This window comes from Spea bombifrons, chromosome 3 (assembly GCF_027358695.1).
Source record: "Spea bombifrons isolate aSpeBom1 chromosome 3, aSpeBom1.2.pri, whole genome shotgun sequence".
Taxonomy (NCBI): Eukaryota; Metazoa; Chordata; class Amphibia; order Anura; family Pelobatidae; genus Spea; species Spea bombifrons.
In genome coordinates this window covers 116,153,061-116,168,028 of record NC_071089.1, presented here as the reverse complement: position 1 = coordinate 116,168,028, position 14,968 = coordinate 116,153,061, and the positions used below count along the sequence as shown (strand labels likewise).

The 14,968-nt window shown below is 41.9% G+C and overlaps 19 non-coding genes across 19 annotated transcripts; all 19 read left to right on the top strand.

Annotated features, from left to right (window-relative positions):
• The first annotated feature begins 106 nt into the window (after positions 1-106).
• TRNAG-UCC (transfer RNA glycine (anticodon UCC)) lies at positions 107-178 on the top strand. The gene has a single exon. It is a non-coding gene; the product is annotated as a tRNA-Gly (tRNA).
• Positions 179-335: 157 nt separating this feature from the next.
• TRNAY-GUA (transfer RNA tyrosine (anticodon GUA)) lies at positions 336-421 on the top strand. Its single transcript is given in 2 exon segments — positions 336-372; positions 386-421. It is a non-coding gene; the product is annotated as a tRNA-Tyr (tRNA).
• A 490-nt stretch (positions 422-911) lies between these two features.
• TRNAE-UUC (transfer RNA glutamic acid (anticodon UUC)) lies at positions 912-983 on the top strand. The gene has a single exon. It is a non-coding gene; the product is annotated as a tRNA-Glu (tRNA).
• A 1,571-nt stretch (positions 984-2,554) lies between these two features.
• Positions 2,555-2,626, top strand: TRNAG-UCC (transfer RNA glycine (anticodon UCC)). Its single transcript has one exon. It is a non-coding gene; the product is annotated as a tRNA-Gly (tRNA).
• A 157-nt stretch (positions 2,627-2,783) lies between these two features.
• Positions 2,784-2,869, top strand: TRNAY-GUA (transfer RNA tyrosine (anticodon GUA)). Its single transcript is given in 2 exon segments — positions 2,784-2,820; positions 2,834-2,869. It is a non-coding gene; the product is annotated as a tRNA-Tyr (tRNA).
• A 490-nt stretch (positions 2,870-3,359) lies between these two features.
• On the top strand, positions 3,360-3,431 carry TRNAE-UUC (transfer RNA glutamic acid (anticodon UUC)). The gene has a single exon. It is a non-coding gene; the product is annotated as a tRNA-Glu (tRNA).
• Positions 3,432-5,003: 1,572 nt separating this feature from the next.
• TRNAG-UCC (transfer RNA glycine (anticodon UCC)) lies at positions 5,004-5,075 on the top strand. Its single transcript has one exon. It is a non-coding gene; the product is annotated as a tRNA-Gly (tRNA).
• Positions 5,076-5,232: 157 nt separating this feature from the next.
• Positions 5,233-5,318, top strand: TRNAY-GUA (transfer RNA tyrosine (anticodon GUA)). Its single transcript is given in 2 exon segments — positions 5,233-5,269; positions 5,283-5,318. It is a non-coding gene; the product is annotated as a tRNA-Tyr (tRNA).
• Positions 5,319-5,808: 490 nt separating this feature from the next.
• TRNAE-UUC (transfer RNA glutamic acid (anticodon UUC)) lies at positions 5,809-5,880 on the top strand. The gene has a single exon. It is a non-coding gene; the product is annotated as a tRNA-Glu (tRNA).
• Positions 5,881-7,450: 1,570 nt separating this feature from the next.
• On the top strand, positions 7,451-7,522 carry TRNAG-UCC (transfer RNA glycine (anticodon UCC)). The gene has a single exon. It is a non-coding gene; the product is annotated as a tRNA-Gly (tRNA).
• A 157-nt stretch (positions 7,523-7,679) lies between these two features.
• On the top strand, positions 7,680-7,765 carry TRNAY-GUA (transfer RNA tyrosine (anticodon GUA)). Its single transcript is given in 2 exon segments — positions 7,680-7,716; positions 7,730-7,765. It is a non-coding gene; the product is annotated as a tRNA-Tyr (tRNA).
• Positions 7,766-8,255: 490 nt separating this feature from the next.
• On the top strand, positions 8,256-8,327 carry TRNAE-UUC (transfer RNA glutamic acid (anticodon UUC)). The gene has a single exon. It is a non-coding gene; the product is annotated as a tRNA-Glu (tRNA).
• Positions 8,328-9,897: 1,570 nt separating this feature from the next.
• TRNAG-UCC (transfer RNA glycine (anticodon UCC)) lies at positions 9,898-9,969 on the top strand. The gene has a single exon. It is a non-coding gene; the product is annotated as a tRNA-Gly (tRNA).
• A 157-nt stretch (positions 9,970-10,126) lies between these two features.
• Positions 10,127-10,212, top strand: TRNAY-GUA (transfer RNA tyrosine (anticodon GUA)). The gene is given in 2 exon segments: positions 10,127-10,163; positions 10,177-10,212. It is a non-coding gene; the product is annotated as a tRNA-Tyr (tRNA).
• Positions 10,213-10,702: 490 nt separating this feature from the next.
• TRNAE-UUC (transfer RNA glutamic acid (anticodon UUC)) lies at positions 10,703-10,774 on the top strand. Its single transcript has one exon. It is a non-coding gene; the product is annotated as a tRNA-Glu (tRNA).
• Positions 10,775-12,345: 1,571 nt separating this feature from the next.
• On the top strand, positions 12,346-12,417 carry TRNAG-UCC (transfer RNA glycine (anticodon UCC)). Its single transcript has one exon. It is a non-coding gene; the product is annotated as a tRNA-Gly (tRNA).
• A 157-nt stretch (positions 12,418-12,574) lies between these two features.
• On the top strand, positions 12,575-12,660 carry TRNAY-GUA (transfer RNA tyrosine (anticodon GUA)). The gene is given in 2 exon segments: positions 12,575-12,611; positions 12,625-12,660. It is a non-coding gene; the product is annotated as a tRNA-Tyr (tRNA).
• A 490-nt stretch (positions 12,661-13,150) lies between these two features.
• TRNAE-UUC (transfer RNA glutamic acid (anticodon UUC)) lies at positions 13,151-13,222 on the top strand. The gene has a single exon. It is a non-coding gene; the product is annotated as a tRNA-Glu (tRNA).
• Positions 13,223-14,793: 1,571 nt separating this feature from the next.
• TRNAG-UCC (transfer RNA glycine (anticodon UCC)) lies at positions 14,794-14,865 on the top strand. Its single transcript has one exon. It is a non-coding gene; the product is annotated as a tRNA-Gly (tRNA).
• Positions 14,866-14,968: the final 103 nt, after the last annotated feature.

Here is a 14,968-nt window from a genome sequence, read left to right as displayed (position 1 = left end):
TGGAAAAAAACGGGAAGAAAATGTCATTTTTTTCTCATGTTTTTTTCTGGGCTTTTTTTTTCCCAGACCTTCCCATCTCTAGTGTAAAAGCCTATCTTTCCATATGGCGTTGGTGGTATAGTGGTGAGCATAGCTGCCTTCCAAGCAGTTGACCCGGGTTCGATTCCCGGCCAACGCAACTTTTTTTTCTTACACATCCGAGTTTATTCAGTAAGTTTCAAGCCGTTTGCAGTTAACCCTTCCACTTGATGTAGCTTGTAACACAATGCATACCATGTTGGTGGGGGAGGGGCTGCTCCAGGTACAATCAGCATGGACAGCACCTAGAAACACGACCTTCGATAGCTCAGCTGGTAGAGCGGAGGACTGTAGAAAACGATCAGACATCCTTAGGTCGCTGGTTCGATTCCGGCTCGAAGGAATGCTTTTTTTATTTTTGTGAGATGGGTAAAAAAATGGTAGGTTGATCCTACAGAGTGAAGAGTGGACTTTAGGTGCGAATTCCGTGGGCAGCAAAAGGACCACTTTATCTGGGAAGATCCAAAGAAAAGGCTCTGCCGTAGACAATGCCTATAGTTCAGTGATGCGCCTAGTGGAGGTAATGGCAATCAGGAATGCTGTTTTCAATGACAGAGGGTCACCAGGTGGGGAGGGGTTTTATAATTTGAGTTCTGCCCTATCTCGTGTACGGAGGAGGAATCTCTCTGTAGTGTATCACCTGGGATTGCAGGGAAAATAAAACTCTGACGCATATCACAAAGATCATTGGAACAGGAACTCATCAACTGCAGCCGCGGACTGACAGGCATTACAACTGTATTTTAAAAGAAAAAGGTTAACCTCCTTTAGGATCTGTGGATGCTCCGTCACATACACCATCCCATGTGGTGTGAACAGGGTGTAGACACATATCCCATATGGTCTAGCGGTTAGGATTCCTGGTTTTCACCCAGGCGGCCCGGGTTCGACTCCCGGTATGGGAAGCTAGTTTTTATTGGAACCCTATGTTGCTATCCGTTTGCTAGTTGGTCAAATCAAATGGCATTAATCATATTCCCCAACATCTACAGGGCTCATCTTACCTGAAGAGCCACCTCAAAATACTGGTCCAAATTCCTTACCTCTTTGGGCTGGTCAAGGAACATCAGAAAGGGGAGAAATAGATTAGAGAGATTATATAAAATGCAACAGGAGGAAAGAAAATGAAAATGGAGAGATTAAAGAAAAGGAGGATAGATTAAAGAAAAGGGAGAGGAAGTGACAAAAGGTAGCGGTAAAGAAAAAGTGGACACACAGGGAGAGGTAAAGAGAAAGGGTTGGGAGATAAAGAGAACAAAGATAGATGAAGAGGAAAAGGGAGACATAATGCCAATGTCTGTCTAGGAAGATGGTCGACTATGTGCTTGATTTTATACACCTGTTAGCAATGGATGTGGCTGAAATACCTAAACTCAATAATTAGGAGGGGTGTCCACATCCTTTCATAAAGTGTATATGTTTTATATGTAATATGTATAATTTGTCCCTTCAGAAAATTCTATTTATGTAAAAGAAACTGTCACTGCGGGAAAAGTGAATTACACCGGACAAACTTATGGTAAAACCTGATCATACTGCTCTTGTTCTCAGGGCAGCCCCATCACCATGAGATGGGCTTAAAGGGATCAAGTATTATATCTTCTATATCTGATGATTGCTGGAGGAAGGGTGGAATTCCTGAAACTTCCAGTGCTGCTTACTTATCCCCAGTCTGGCCACCGACAACTTACAGGTAACTATCCGTACGAATCACAAAACAGGTGTATTTATAACAACATTACATTGTATGTATAGTTTTGATAGCACCACAATATAATGACCAGGTATTTCATTTTATAGTTATAGTGAGTACTGCATCAGGTTCAAACATATCATGGAAAAATCGTCTCAAAATCCAAATTACAAACAAGAAAAACAAAGGAATACACTAATGCAACAAAGCAAAAAGTATGTGAAGCACCAGTCATTTACCTGAAAGAAAGACATCAGTAGATTGACCACCTTTTTCTTGATTAGGCCAAGACCTAGGGAAACAGCACCACCTTCTGGTACAAAACTGAGGAGCAGATTGCCCTCTTTGTTGATGAAGTCATCGGCTCTGTATTTTAAATGGGAAGAATGAAAAGAAGTGTTTCTACCCGGTTTCGAACCGGGGACCTTCCTCATGTGAGGCAAACGTTATAACCGCTACGCTACAGAAACCTATGTGTAGAAAGAGGCCAGGCCAGAGCAGAGGATCTGACCAAAGGCAGAAGATGACAATTTTTAACATTTCCTGAAGGTCCGCGAGATTTCTAAATGTTCTGATGAAACATTCCATATTCCACATAAAACTAAATTCTGCTAAAGGCTGCAAAATGACACAATAACATCTACATGACATCATTTCCCACAAACAAAAAACGGCTTTGGAAAAAAACGGGAAGAAAATGTCATTTTTTTCTCATGTTTTTTTCTGGGCTTTTTTTTTCCCAGACCTTCCCATCTCTAGTGTAAAAGCCTATCTCTCCATATGGCGTTGGTGGTATAGTGGTGAGCATAGCTGCCTTCCAAGCAGTTGACCCGGGTTTGATTCCCGGCCAACGCAACTTTTTTTTCTTACACATCCGAGTTTATTCAGTAAGTTTCAAGCCGTTTGCAGTTAACCCTTCCACTTGATGTAGCTTGTAACACAATGCATACCATGTTGGTGGGGGAGGGGCTGCTCCAGGTACAATCAGCATGGACAGCACCTAGAAACACGACCTTCGATAGCTCAGCTGGTAGAGCGGAGGACTGTAGAAAACGATCAGACATCCTTAGGTCGCTGGTTCGATTCCGGCTCGAAGGAATGCTTTTTTTATTTTTGTGAGATGGGTAAAAAAATGGTAGGTTGATCCTACAGAGTGAAGAGTGGACTTTAGGTGCGAATTCCGTGGGCAGCAAAAGGACCACTTTATCTGGGAAGATCCAAAGAAAAGGCTCTGCCGTAGACAATGCCTATAGTTCAGTGATGCGCCTAGTGGAGGTAATGGCAATCAGGAATGCTGTTTTCAATGACAGAGGGTCACCAGGTGGGGAGGGGTTTTATAATTTGAGTTCTGCCCTATCTCGTGTACGGAGGAGGAATCTCTCTGTAGTGTATCACCTGGGATTGCAGGGAAAATAAAACTCTGACGCATATCAAAAAGATCATTGGAACAGGAACTCATCAACTGCAGCCGCGGACTGACAGGCATTACAACTGTATTTTAAAAGAAAAAGGTTAACCTCCTATAGGATCTGTGGATGCTCCGTCACATACACCATCCCATGTGGTGTGAGCAGGGTGTAGACACGTATCCCATATGGTCTAGCGGTTAGGATTCCTGGTTTTCACCCAGGCGGCCCGGGTTCGACTCCCGGTATGGGAAGCTAGTTTTTATTGGAACCCTATGTTGCTATCCGTTTGCTAGTTGGTCAAATCAAATGGCATTAATCATATTCCCCAACATCTACAGGGCTCATCTTACCTGAAGAGCCACCTCAAAATACTGGTCCAAATTCCTTACCTCTTTGGGCTGGTCAAGGAACATCAGAAAGGGGAGAAATCGATTAGAGAGATTATATAAAATGCAACAGGAGGAAAGAAAATGAAAATGGAGAGATTAAAGAAAAGGAGGATAGATTAAAGAAAAGGGAGAGGAAGTGACAAAAGGTAGCGGTAAAGAAAAAGTGGACACACAGGGAGAGGTAAAGAGAAAGGGTTGGGAGATAAAGAGAACAAAGATAGATGAAGAGGAAAAGGGAGACATAATGCCAATGTCTGTCTAGGAAGATGGTCGACTATGTGCTTGATTTTATACACCTGTTAGCAATGGATGTGGCTGAAATACCTAAACTCAATAATTAGGAGGGGTGTCCACATCCTTTCATAAAGTGTATATGTTTTATATGTAATATGTATAATTTGTCCCTTCAGAAAATTCTATTTATGTAAAAGAAACTGTCACTGCGGGAAAAGTGAATTACACCGGACAAACTTATGGTAAAACCTGATCATACTGCTCTTGTTCTCAGGGCAGCCCCATCACCATGAGATGGGCTTAAAGGGATCAAGTATTATATCTTCTATATCTGATGATTGCTGGAGGAAGGGTGGAATTCCTGAAACTTCCAGTGCTGCTTACTTATCCCCAGTCTGGCCACCGACAACTTACAGGTAACTATCCGTACGAATCACAAAACAGGTGTATTTATAACAACATTACATTGTATGTATAGTTTTGATAGCACCACAATATAATGACCAGGTATTTCATTTTATAGTTATAGTGAGTACTGCATCAGGTTCAAACATATCATGGAAAAATCGTCTCAAAATCCAAATTACAAACAAGAAAAACAAAGGAATACACTAATGCAACAAAGCAAAAAGTATGTGAAGCACCAGTCATTTACCTGAAAGAAAGACATCAGTAGATTGACCACCTTTTTCTTGATTAGGCCAAGACCTAGGGAAACAGCACCACCTTCTGGTACAAAACTGAGGAGCAGATTGCCCTCTTTGTTGATGAAGTCATCGGCTCTGTATTTTAAATGGGAAGAATGAAAAGAAGTGTTTCTACCCGGTTTCGAACCGGGGACCTTCCTCATGTGAGGCAAACGTTATAACCGCTACGCTACAGAAACCTATGTGTAGAAAGAGGCCAGGCCAGAGCAGAGGATCTGACCAAAGGCAGAAGATGACAATTTTTAACATTTCCTGAAGGTCCGCGAGATTTCTAAATGTTCTGATGAAACATTCCATATTCCACATAAAACTAAATTCTGCTAAAGGCTGCAAAATGACACAATAACATCTACATGACATCATTTCCCACAAACAAAAAACGGCTTTGGAAAAAAACGGGAAGAAAATGTCATTTTTTTCTCATGTTTTTTTCTGGGCTTTTTTTTTTCCCAGACCTTCCCATCTCTAGTGTAAAAGCCTATCTTTCCATATGGCGTTGGTGGTATAGTGGTGAGCATAGCTGCCTTCCAAGCAGTTGACCCGGGTTCGATTCCCGGCCAACGCAACTTTTTTTTCTTACACATCCGAGTTTATTCAGTAAGTTTCAAGCCGTTTGCAGTTAACCCTTCCACTTGATGTAGCTTGTAACACAATGCATACCATGTTGGTGGGGGAGGGGCTGCTCCAGGTACAATCAGCATGGACAGCACCTAGAAACACGACCTTCGATAGCTCAGCTGGTAGAGCGGAGGACTGTAGAAAACGATCAGACATCCTTAGGTCGCTGGTTCGATTCCGGCTCGAAGGAATGCTTTTTTTATTTTTGTGAGATGGGTAAAAAAATGGTAGGTTGATCCTACAGAGTGAAGAGTGGACTTTAGGTGCGAATTCCGTGGGCAGCAAAAGGACCACTTTATCTGGGAAGATCCAAAGAAAAGGCACTGCCGTAGACAATGCCTATAGTTCAGTGATGCGCCTAGTGGAGGTAATGGCAATCAGGAATGCTGTTTTCAATGACAGAGGGTCACCAGGTGGGGAGGGGTTTTATAATTTGAGTTCTGCCCTATCTCGTGTACGGAGGAGGAATCTCTCTGTAGTGTATCACCTGGGATTGCAGGGAAAATAAAACTCTGACGCGTATCAAAAAGATCATTGGAACAGGAACTCATCAACTGCAGCCGCGGACTGACAGGCATTACAACTGTATTTTAAAAGAAAAAGGTTAACCTCCTATAGGATCTGTGGATGCTCCGTCACATACACCATCCCATGTGGTGTGAGCAGGGCGTAGACACGTATCCCATATGGTCTAGCGGTTAGGATTCCTGGTTTTCACCCAGGCGGCCAGGGTTCGACTCCCGGTATGGGAAGCTAGTTTTTATTGGAACCCTATGTTGCTATCCGTTTGCTAGTTGGTCAAATCAAATGGCATTAATCATATTCCCCAACATCTACAGGGCTCATCTTACCTGAAGAGCCACCTCAAAATACTGGTCCAAATTCCTTACCTCTTTGGGCTGGTCAAGGAACATCAGAAAGGGGAGAAATCGATTAGAGAGATTATATAAAATGCAACAGGAGGAAAGAAAATGAAAATGGAGAGATTAAAGAAAAGGAGGATAGATTAAAGAAAAGGGAGAGGAAGTGACAAAAGGTAGCGGTAAAGAAAAAGTGGACACACAGGGAGAGGTAAAGAGAAAGGGTTGGGAGATAAAGAGAACAAAGATAGATGAAGAGGAAAAGGGAGACATAATGCCAATGTCTGTCTAGGAAGATGGTCGACTATGTGCTTGATTTTATACACCTGTTAGCAATGGATGTGGCTGAAATACCTAAACTCAATAATTAGGAGGGGTGTCCACATCCTTTCATAAAGTGTATATGTTTTATATGTAATATGTATAATTTGTCCCTTCAGAAAATTCTATTTATGTAAAAGAAACTGTCACTGCGGGAAAAGTGAATTACACCGGACAAACTTATGGTAAAACCTGATCATACTGCTCTTGTTCTCAGGGCAGCCCCATCACCATGAGATGGGCTTAAAGGGATCAAGTATTATATCTTCTATATCTGATGATTGCTGGAGGAAGGGTGGAATTCCTGAAACTTCCAGTGCTGCTTACTTATCCCCAGTCTGGCCACCGACAACTTACAGGTAACTATCCGTACGAATCACAAAACAGGTGTATTTATAACAACATTACATTGTATGTATAGTTTTGATAGCACCACAATATAATGACCAGATATTTCATTTTATAGTTATAGTGAGTACTGCATCAGGTTCAAACATATCATGGAAAAATCGTCTCAAAATCCAAATTACAAACAAGAAAAACAAAGGAATACACTAATGCAACAAAGCAAAAAGTATGTGAAGCACCAGTCATTTACCTGAAAGAAAGACATCAGTAGATTGACCACCTTTTTCTTGATTAGGCCAAGACCTAGGGAAACAGCACCACCTTCTGGTACAAAACTGAGGAGCAGATTGCCCTCTTTGTTGATGAAGTCATCGGCTCTGTATTTTAAATGGGAAGAATGAAAAGAAGTGTTTCTACCCGGTTTCGAACCGGGGACCTTCCTCATGTGAGGCAAACGTTATAACCGCTACGCTACAGAAACCTATGTGTAGAAAGAGGCCAGGCCAGAGCAGAGGATCTGACCAAAGGCAGAAGATGACAATTTTTAACATTTCCTGAAGGTCCGCGAGATTTCTAAATGTTCTGATGAAACATTCCATATTCCACATAAAACTAAATTCTGCTAAAGGCTGCAAAATGACACAATAACATCTACATGACATCATTTCCCACAAACAAAAAACGGCTTTGGAAAAAAACGGGAAGAAAATGTCATTTTTTTCTCATGTTTTTTTCTGGGTTTTTTTTTCCCAGACCTTCCCATCTCCAGTGTAAAAGCCTATCTTTCCATATGGCGTTGGTGGTATAGTGGTGAGCATAGCTGCCTTCCAAGCAGTTGACCCGGGTTCGATTCCCGGCCAACGCAACTTTTTTTTCTTACACATCCGAGTTTATTCAGTAAGTTTCAAGCCGTTTGCAGTTAACCCTTCCACTTGATGTAGCTTGTAACACAATGCATACCATGTTGGTGGGGGAGGGGCTGCTCCAGGTACAATCAGCATGGACAGCACCTAGAAACACGACCTTCGATAGCTCAGCTGGTAGAGCGGAGGACTGTAGAAAACGATCAGACATCCTTAGGTCGCTGGTTCGATTCCGGCTCGAAGGAATGCTTTTTTTATTTTTGTGAGATGGGTAAAAAAATGGTAGGTTGATCCTACAGAGTGAAGAGTGGACTTTAGGTGCGAATTCCGTGGGCAGCAAAAGGACCACTTTATCTGGGAAGATCCAAAGAAAAGGCTCTGCCGTAGACAATGCCTATAGTTCAGTGATGCGCCTAGTGGAGGTAATGGCAATCAGGAATGCTGTTTTCAATGACAGAGGGTCACCAGGTGGGGAGGGGTTTTATAATTTGAGTTCTGCCCTATCTCGTGTACGGAGGAGGAATCTCTCTGTAGTGTATCACCTGGGATTGCAGGGAAAATAAAACTCTGACGCATATCAAAAAGATCATTGGAACAGGAACTCATCAACTGCAGCCGCGGACTGACAGGCATTACAACTGTATTTTAAAAGAAAAATGCTAACCTCCTATAGGATCTGTGGATGCTCCGTCACATACACCATCCCATGTGGTGTGAGCAGGGTGTAGACACGTATCCCATATGGTCTAGCGGTTAGGATTCCTGGTTTTCACCCAGGCGGCCCGGGTTCGACTCCCGGTATGGGAAGCTAGTTTTTATTGGAACCCTATGTTGCTATCCGTTTGCTAGTTGGTCAAATCAAATGGCATTAATCATATTCCCCAACATCTACAGGGCTCATCTTACCTGAAGAGCCACCTCAAAATACTGGTCCAAATTCCTTACCTCTTTGGGCTGGTCAAGGAACATCAGAAAGGGGAGAAATCGATTAGAGAGATTATATAAAATGCAACAGGAGGAAAGAAAATGAAAATGGAGAGATTAAAGAAAAGGAGGATAGATTAAAGAAAAGGGAGAGGAAGTGACAAAAGGTAGCGGTAAAGAAAAAGTGGACACACAGGGAGAGGTAAAGAGAAAGGGTTGGGAGATAAAGAGAACAAAGATAGATGAAGAGGAAAAGGGAGACATAATGCCAATGTCTGTCTAGGAAGATGGTCGACTATGTGCTTGATTTTATACACCTGTTAGCAATGGATGTGGCTGAAATACCTAAACTCAATAATTAGGAGGGGTGTCCACATCCTTTCATAAAGTGTATATGTTTTATATGTAATATGTATAATTTGTCCCTTCAGAAAATTCTATTTATGTAAAAGAAACTGTCACTGCGGGAAAAGTGAATTACACCGGACAAACTTATGGTAAAACCTGATCATACTGCTCTTGTTCTCAGGGCAGCCCCATCACCATGAGATGGGCTTAAAGGGATCAAGTATTATATCTTCTATATCTGATGATTGCTGGAGGAAGGGTGGAATTCCTGAAACTTCCAGTGCTGCTTACTTATCCCCAGTCTGGCCACCGACAACTTACAGGTAACTATCCGTACGAATCACAAAACAGGTGTATTTATAACAACATTACATTGTATGTATAGTTTTGATAGCACCACAATATAATGACCAGGTATTTCATTTTATAGTTATAGTGAGTACTGCATCAGGTTCAAACATATCATGGAAAAATCGTCTCAAAATCCAAATTACAAACAAGAAAAACAAAGGAATACACTAATGCAACAAAGCAAAAAGTATGTGAAGCACCAGTCATTTACCTGAAAGAAAGACATCAGTAGATTGACCACCTTTTTCTTGATTAGGCCAAGACCTAGGGAAACAGCACCACCTTCTGGTACAAAACTGAGGAGCAGATTGCCCTCTTTGTTGATGAAGTCATCGGCTCTGTATTTTAAATGGGAAGAATGAAGAGAAGTGTTTCTACCCGGTTTCGAACCGGGGACCTTCCTCATGTGAGGCAAACGTTATAACCGCTACGCTACAGAAACCTATGTGTAGAAAGAGGCCAGGCCAGAGCAGAGGATCTGACCAAAGGCAGAAGATGACAATTTTTAACATTTCCTGAAGGTCCGCGAGATTTCTAAATGTTCTGATGAAACATTCCATATTCCACATAAAACTAAATTCTGCTAAAGGCTGCAAAATGACACAATAACATCTACATGACATCATTTCCCACAAACAAAAAACGGCTTTGGAAAAAAACGGGAAGAAAATGTCATTTTTTTCTCATGTTTTTTTCTGGGTTTTTTTTTCCCAGACCTTCCCATCTCCAGTGTAAAAGCCTATCTTTCCATATGGCGTTGGTGGTATAGTGGTGAGCATAGCTGCCTTCCAAGCAGTTGACCCGGGTTCGATTCCCGGCCAACGCGACTTTTTTTTCTTACACATCCGAGTTTATTCAGTAAGTTTCAAGCCGTTTGCAGTTAACCCTTCCACTTGATGTAGCTTGTAACACAATGCATACCATGTTGGTGGGGGAGGGGCTGCTCCAGGTACAATCAGCATGGACAGCACCTAGAAACACGACCTTCGATAGCTCAGCTGGTAGAGCGGAGGACTGTAGAAAACGATCAGACATCCTTAGGTCGCTGGTTCGATTCCGGCTCGAAGGAATGCTTTTTTTATTTTTGTGAGATGGGTAAAAAAATGGTAGGTTGATCCTACAGAGTGAAGAGTGGACTTTAGGTGCGAATTCCGTGGGCAGCAAAAGGACCACTTTATCTGGGAAGATCCAAAGAAAAGGCTCTGCCGTAGACAATGCCTATAGTTCAGTGATGCGCCTAGTGGAGGTAATGGCAATCAGGAATGCTGTTTTCAATGACAGAGGGTCACCAGGTGGGGAGGGGTTTTATAATTTGAGTTCTGCCCTATCTCGTGTACGGAGGAGGAATCTCTCTGTAGTGTATCACCTGGGATTGCAGGGAAAATAAAACTCTGACGCATATCAAAAAGATCATTGGAACAGGAACTCATCAACTGCAGCCGCGGACTGACAGGCATTACAACTGTATTTTAAAAGAAAAAGGCTAACCTCCTATAGGATCTGTGGATGCTCCGTCACATACACCATCCCATGTGGTGTGAGCAGGGTGTAGACACGTATCCCATATGGTCTAGCGGTTAGGATTCCTGGTTTTCACCCAGGCGGCCCGGGTTCGACTCCCGGTATGGGAAGCTAGTTTTTATTGGAACCCTATGTTGCTATCCGTTTGCTAGTTGGTCAAATCAAATGGCATTAATCATATTCCCCAACATCTACAGGGCTCATCTTACCTGAAGAGCCACCTCAAAATACTGGTCCAAATTCCTTACCTCTTTGGGCTGGTCAAGGAACATCAGAAAGGGGAGAAATCGATTAGAGAGATTATATAAAATGCAACAGGAGGAAAGAAAATGAAAATGGAGAGATTAAAGAAAAGGAGGATAGATTAAAGAAAAGGGAGAGGAAGTGACAAAAGGTAGCGGTAAAGAAAAAGTGGACACACAGGGAGAGGTAAAGAGAAAGGGTTGGGAGATAAAGAGAACAAAGATAGATGAAGAGGAAAAGGGAGACATAATGCCAATGTCTGTCTAGGAAGATGGTCGACTATGTGCTTGATTTTATACACCTGTTAGCAATGGATGTGGCTGAAATACCTAAACTCAATAATTAGGAGGGGTGTCCACATCCTTTCATAAAGTGTATATGTTTTATATGTAATATGTATAATTTGTCCCTTCAGAAAATTCTATTTATGTAAAAGAAACTGTCACTGCGGGAAAAGTGAATTACACCGGACAAACTTATGGTAAAACCTGATCATACTGCTCTTGTTCTCAGGGCAGCCCCATCACCATGAGATGGGCTTAAAGGGATCAAGTATTATATCTTCTATATCTGATGATTGCTGGAGGAAGGGTGGAATTCCTGAAACTTCCAGTGCTGCTTACTTATCCCCAGTCTGGCCACCGACAACTTACAGGTAACTATCCGTACGAATCACAAAACAGGTGTATTTATAACAACATTACATTGTATGTATAGTTTTGATAGCACCACAATATAATGACCAGGTATTTCATTTTATAGTTATAGTGAGTACTGCATCAGGTTCAAACATATCATGGAAAAATCGTCTCAAAATCCAAATTACAAACAAGAAAAACAAAGGAATACACTAATGCAACAAAGCAAAAAGTATGTGAAGCACCAGTCATTTACCTGAAAGAAAGACATCAGTAGATTGACCACCTTTTTCTTGATTAGGCCAAGACCTAGGGAAACAGCACCACCTTCTGGTACAAAACTGAGGAGCAGATTGCCCTCTTTGTTGATGAAGTCATCGGCTCTGTATTTTAAATGGGAAGAATGAAAAGAAGTGTTTCTACCCGGTTTCGAACCGGGGACCTTCCTCATGTGAGGCAAACGTTATAACCGCTACGCTACAGAAACCTATGTGTAGAAAGAGGCCAGGCCAGAGCAGAGGATCTGACCAAAGGCAGAAGATGACAATTTTTAACATTTCCTGAAGGTCCGCGAGATTTCTAAATGTTCTGATGAAACATTCCATATTCCACATAAAACTAAATTCTGCTAAAGGCTGCAAAATGACACAATAACATCTACATGACATCATTTCCCACAAACAAAAAACGGCTTTGGAAAAAAACGGGAAGAAAATGTCATTTTTTTCTCATGTTTTTTTCTGGGCTTTTTTTTCCCCAGACCTTCCCATCTCTAGTGTAAAAGCCTATCTATCCATATGGCGTTGGTGGTATAGTGGTGAGCATAGCTGCCTTCCAAGCAGTTGACCCGGGTTCGATTCCCGGCCAACGCAACTTTTTTTTCTTACACATCCGAGTTTATTCAGTAAGTTTCAAGCCGTTTGCAGTTAACCCTTCCACTTGATGTAGCTTGTAACACAATGCATACCATGTTGGTGGGGGAGGGGCTGCTCCAGGTACAATCAGCATGGACAGCACCTAGAAACACGACCTTCGATAGCTCAGCTGGTAGAGCGGAGGACTGTAGAAAACGATCAGACATCCTTAGGTCGCTGGTTCGATTCCGGCTCGAAGGAATGCTTTTTTTATTTTTGTGAGATGGGTAAAAAAATGGTAGGTTGATCCTACAGAGTGAAGAGTGGACTTTAGGTGCGAATTCCGTGGGCAGCAAAAGGACCACTTTATCTGGGAAGATCCAAAGAAAAGGCTCTGCCGTAGACAATGCCTATAGTTCAGTGATGCGCCTAGTGGAGGTAATGGCAATCAGGAATGCTGTTTTCAATGACAGAGGGTCACCAGGTGGGGAGGGGTTTTATAATTTGAGTTCTGCCCTATCTCGTGTACGGAGGAGGAATCTCTCTGTAGTGTATCACCTGGGATTGCAGGGAAAATAAAACTCTGACGCATATCAAAAAGATCATTGGAACAGGAACTCATCAACTGCAGCCGCGGACTGACAGGCATTACAACTGTATTTTAAAAGAAAAAGGTTAACCTCCTATAGGATCTGTGGATGCTCCGTCACATACACCATCCCATGTGGTGTGAGCAGGGTGTAGACACGTATCCCATATGGTCTAGCGGTTAGGATTCCTGGTTTTCACCCAGGCGGCCCTGGTTCGACTCCCGGTATGGGAAGCTAGTTTTTATTGGAACCCTATGTTGCTATCCGTTTGCTAGTTGGTCAAATCAAATGGCATTAATCATATTCCCCAACATCTACAGGGCTCATCTTACCTGAAGAGCCACCTCAAAATACTGGTCCAAATTCCTTACCTCTTTGGGCTGGTCAAGGAACATCAGAAAGGGGAGAAATCGATTAGAGAGATTATATAAAATGCAACAGGAGGAAAGAAAATGAAAATGGAGAGATTAAAGAAAAGGAGGATAGATTAAAGAAAAGGGAGAGGAAGTGACAAAAGGTAGCGGTAAAGAAAAAGTGGACACACAGGGAGAGGTAAAGAGAAAGGGTTGGGAGATAAAGAGAACAAAGATAGATGAAGAGGAAAAGGGAGACATAATGCCAATGTCTGTCTAGGAAGATGGTCGACTATGTGCTTGATTTTATACACCTGTTAGCAATGGATGTGGCTGAAATACCTAAACTCAATAATTAGGAGGGGTGTCCACATCCTTTCATAAAGTGTATATGTTTTATATGTAATATGTATAATTTGTCCCTTCAGAAAATTCTATTTATGTAAAAGAAACTGTCACTGCGGGAAAAGTGAATTACACCGGACAAACTTATGGTAAAACCTGATCATACTGCTCTTGTTCTCAGGGCAGCCCCATCACCATGAGATGGGCTTAAAGGGATCAAGTATTATATCTTCTATATCTGATGATTGCTGGAGGAAGGGTGGAATTCCTGAAACTTCCAGTGCTGCTTACTTATCCCCAGTCTGGCCACCGACAACTTACAGGTAACTATCCGTACGAATCACAAAACAGGTGTATTTATAACAACATTACATTGTATGTATAGTTTTGATAGCAACACAATATACTGACCAGGTATTTCATTTTATAGTTATAGTGAGTACTGCATCAGGTTCAAACATATCATGGAAAAATCGTCTCAAAATCCAAATTACAAACAAGAAAAACAAAGGAATACAATAATGCAACAAAGCAAAAAGTATGTGAAGCACCAGTCATTTACCTGAAAGAAAGACATCAGTAGATTGACCACCTTTTTCTTGATTAGGCCAAGACCTAGGGAAACAGCACCACCTTCTGGTACAAAACTGAGGAGCAGATTGCCCTCTTTGTTGATGAAGTCATCGGCTCTGTATTTTAAATGGGAAGAATGAAAAGAAGTGTTTCTACCCGGTTTCAAACCGGGGAGCTTCCTCATGTGAGGCAAACGTTATAACCGCTACGCTACAGAAACCTATGTGTAGAAAGAGGCCAGGCCAGAGCAGAGGATCTGACCAAAGGCAGAAGATGACAATTTTTAACATTTCCTGAAGGTCCGCGAGATTTCTAAATGTTCTGATGAAACATTCCATATTCCACATAAAACTAAATTCTGCTAAAGGCTGCAAAATGACACAATAACATCTACATGACATCATTTCCCACAAACAAAAAACGGCTTTGGAAAAAAACGGGAAGAAAATGTCATTTTTTTCTCATGTTTTTTTCTGGGCTTTTTTTTTCCCAGACCTTCCCATCTCTAGTGTAAAAGCCTATCTTTCCATATGGCGTTGGTGGTATAGTGGTGAGCATAGCTGCCTTCCAAGCAGTTGACCCGGGTTCGATTCCCGGCCAACGCAACTTTTTTTTCTTACACATCCGAGTTTATTCAGTAAGTTTCAAGCCGTTTGCAGTTAACCCTTCCACTTGATGTAGCTTGTAACACAATGCATACCATGTTGG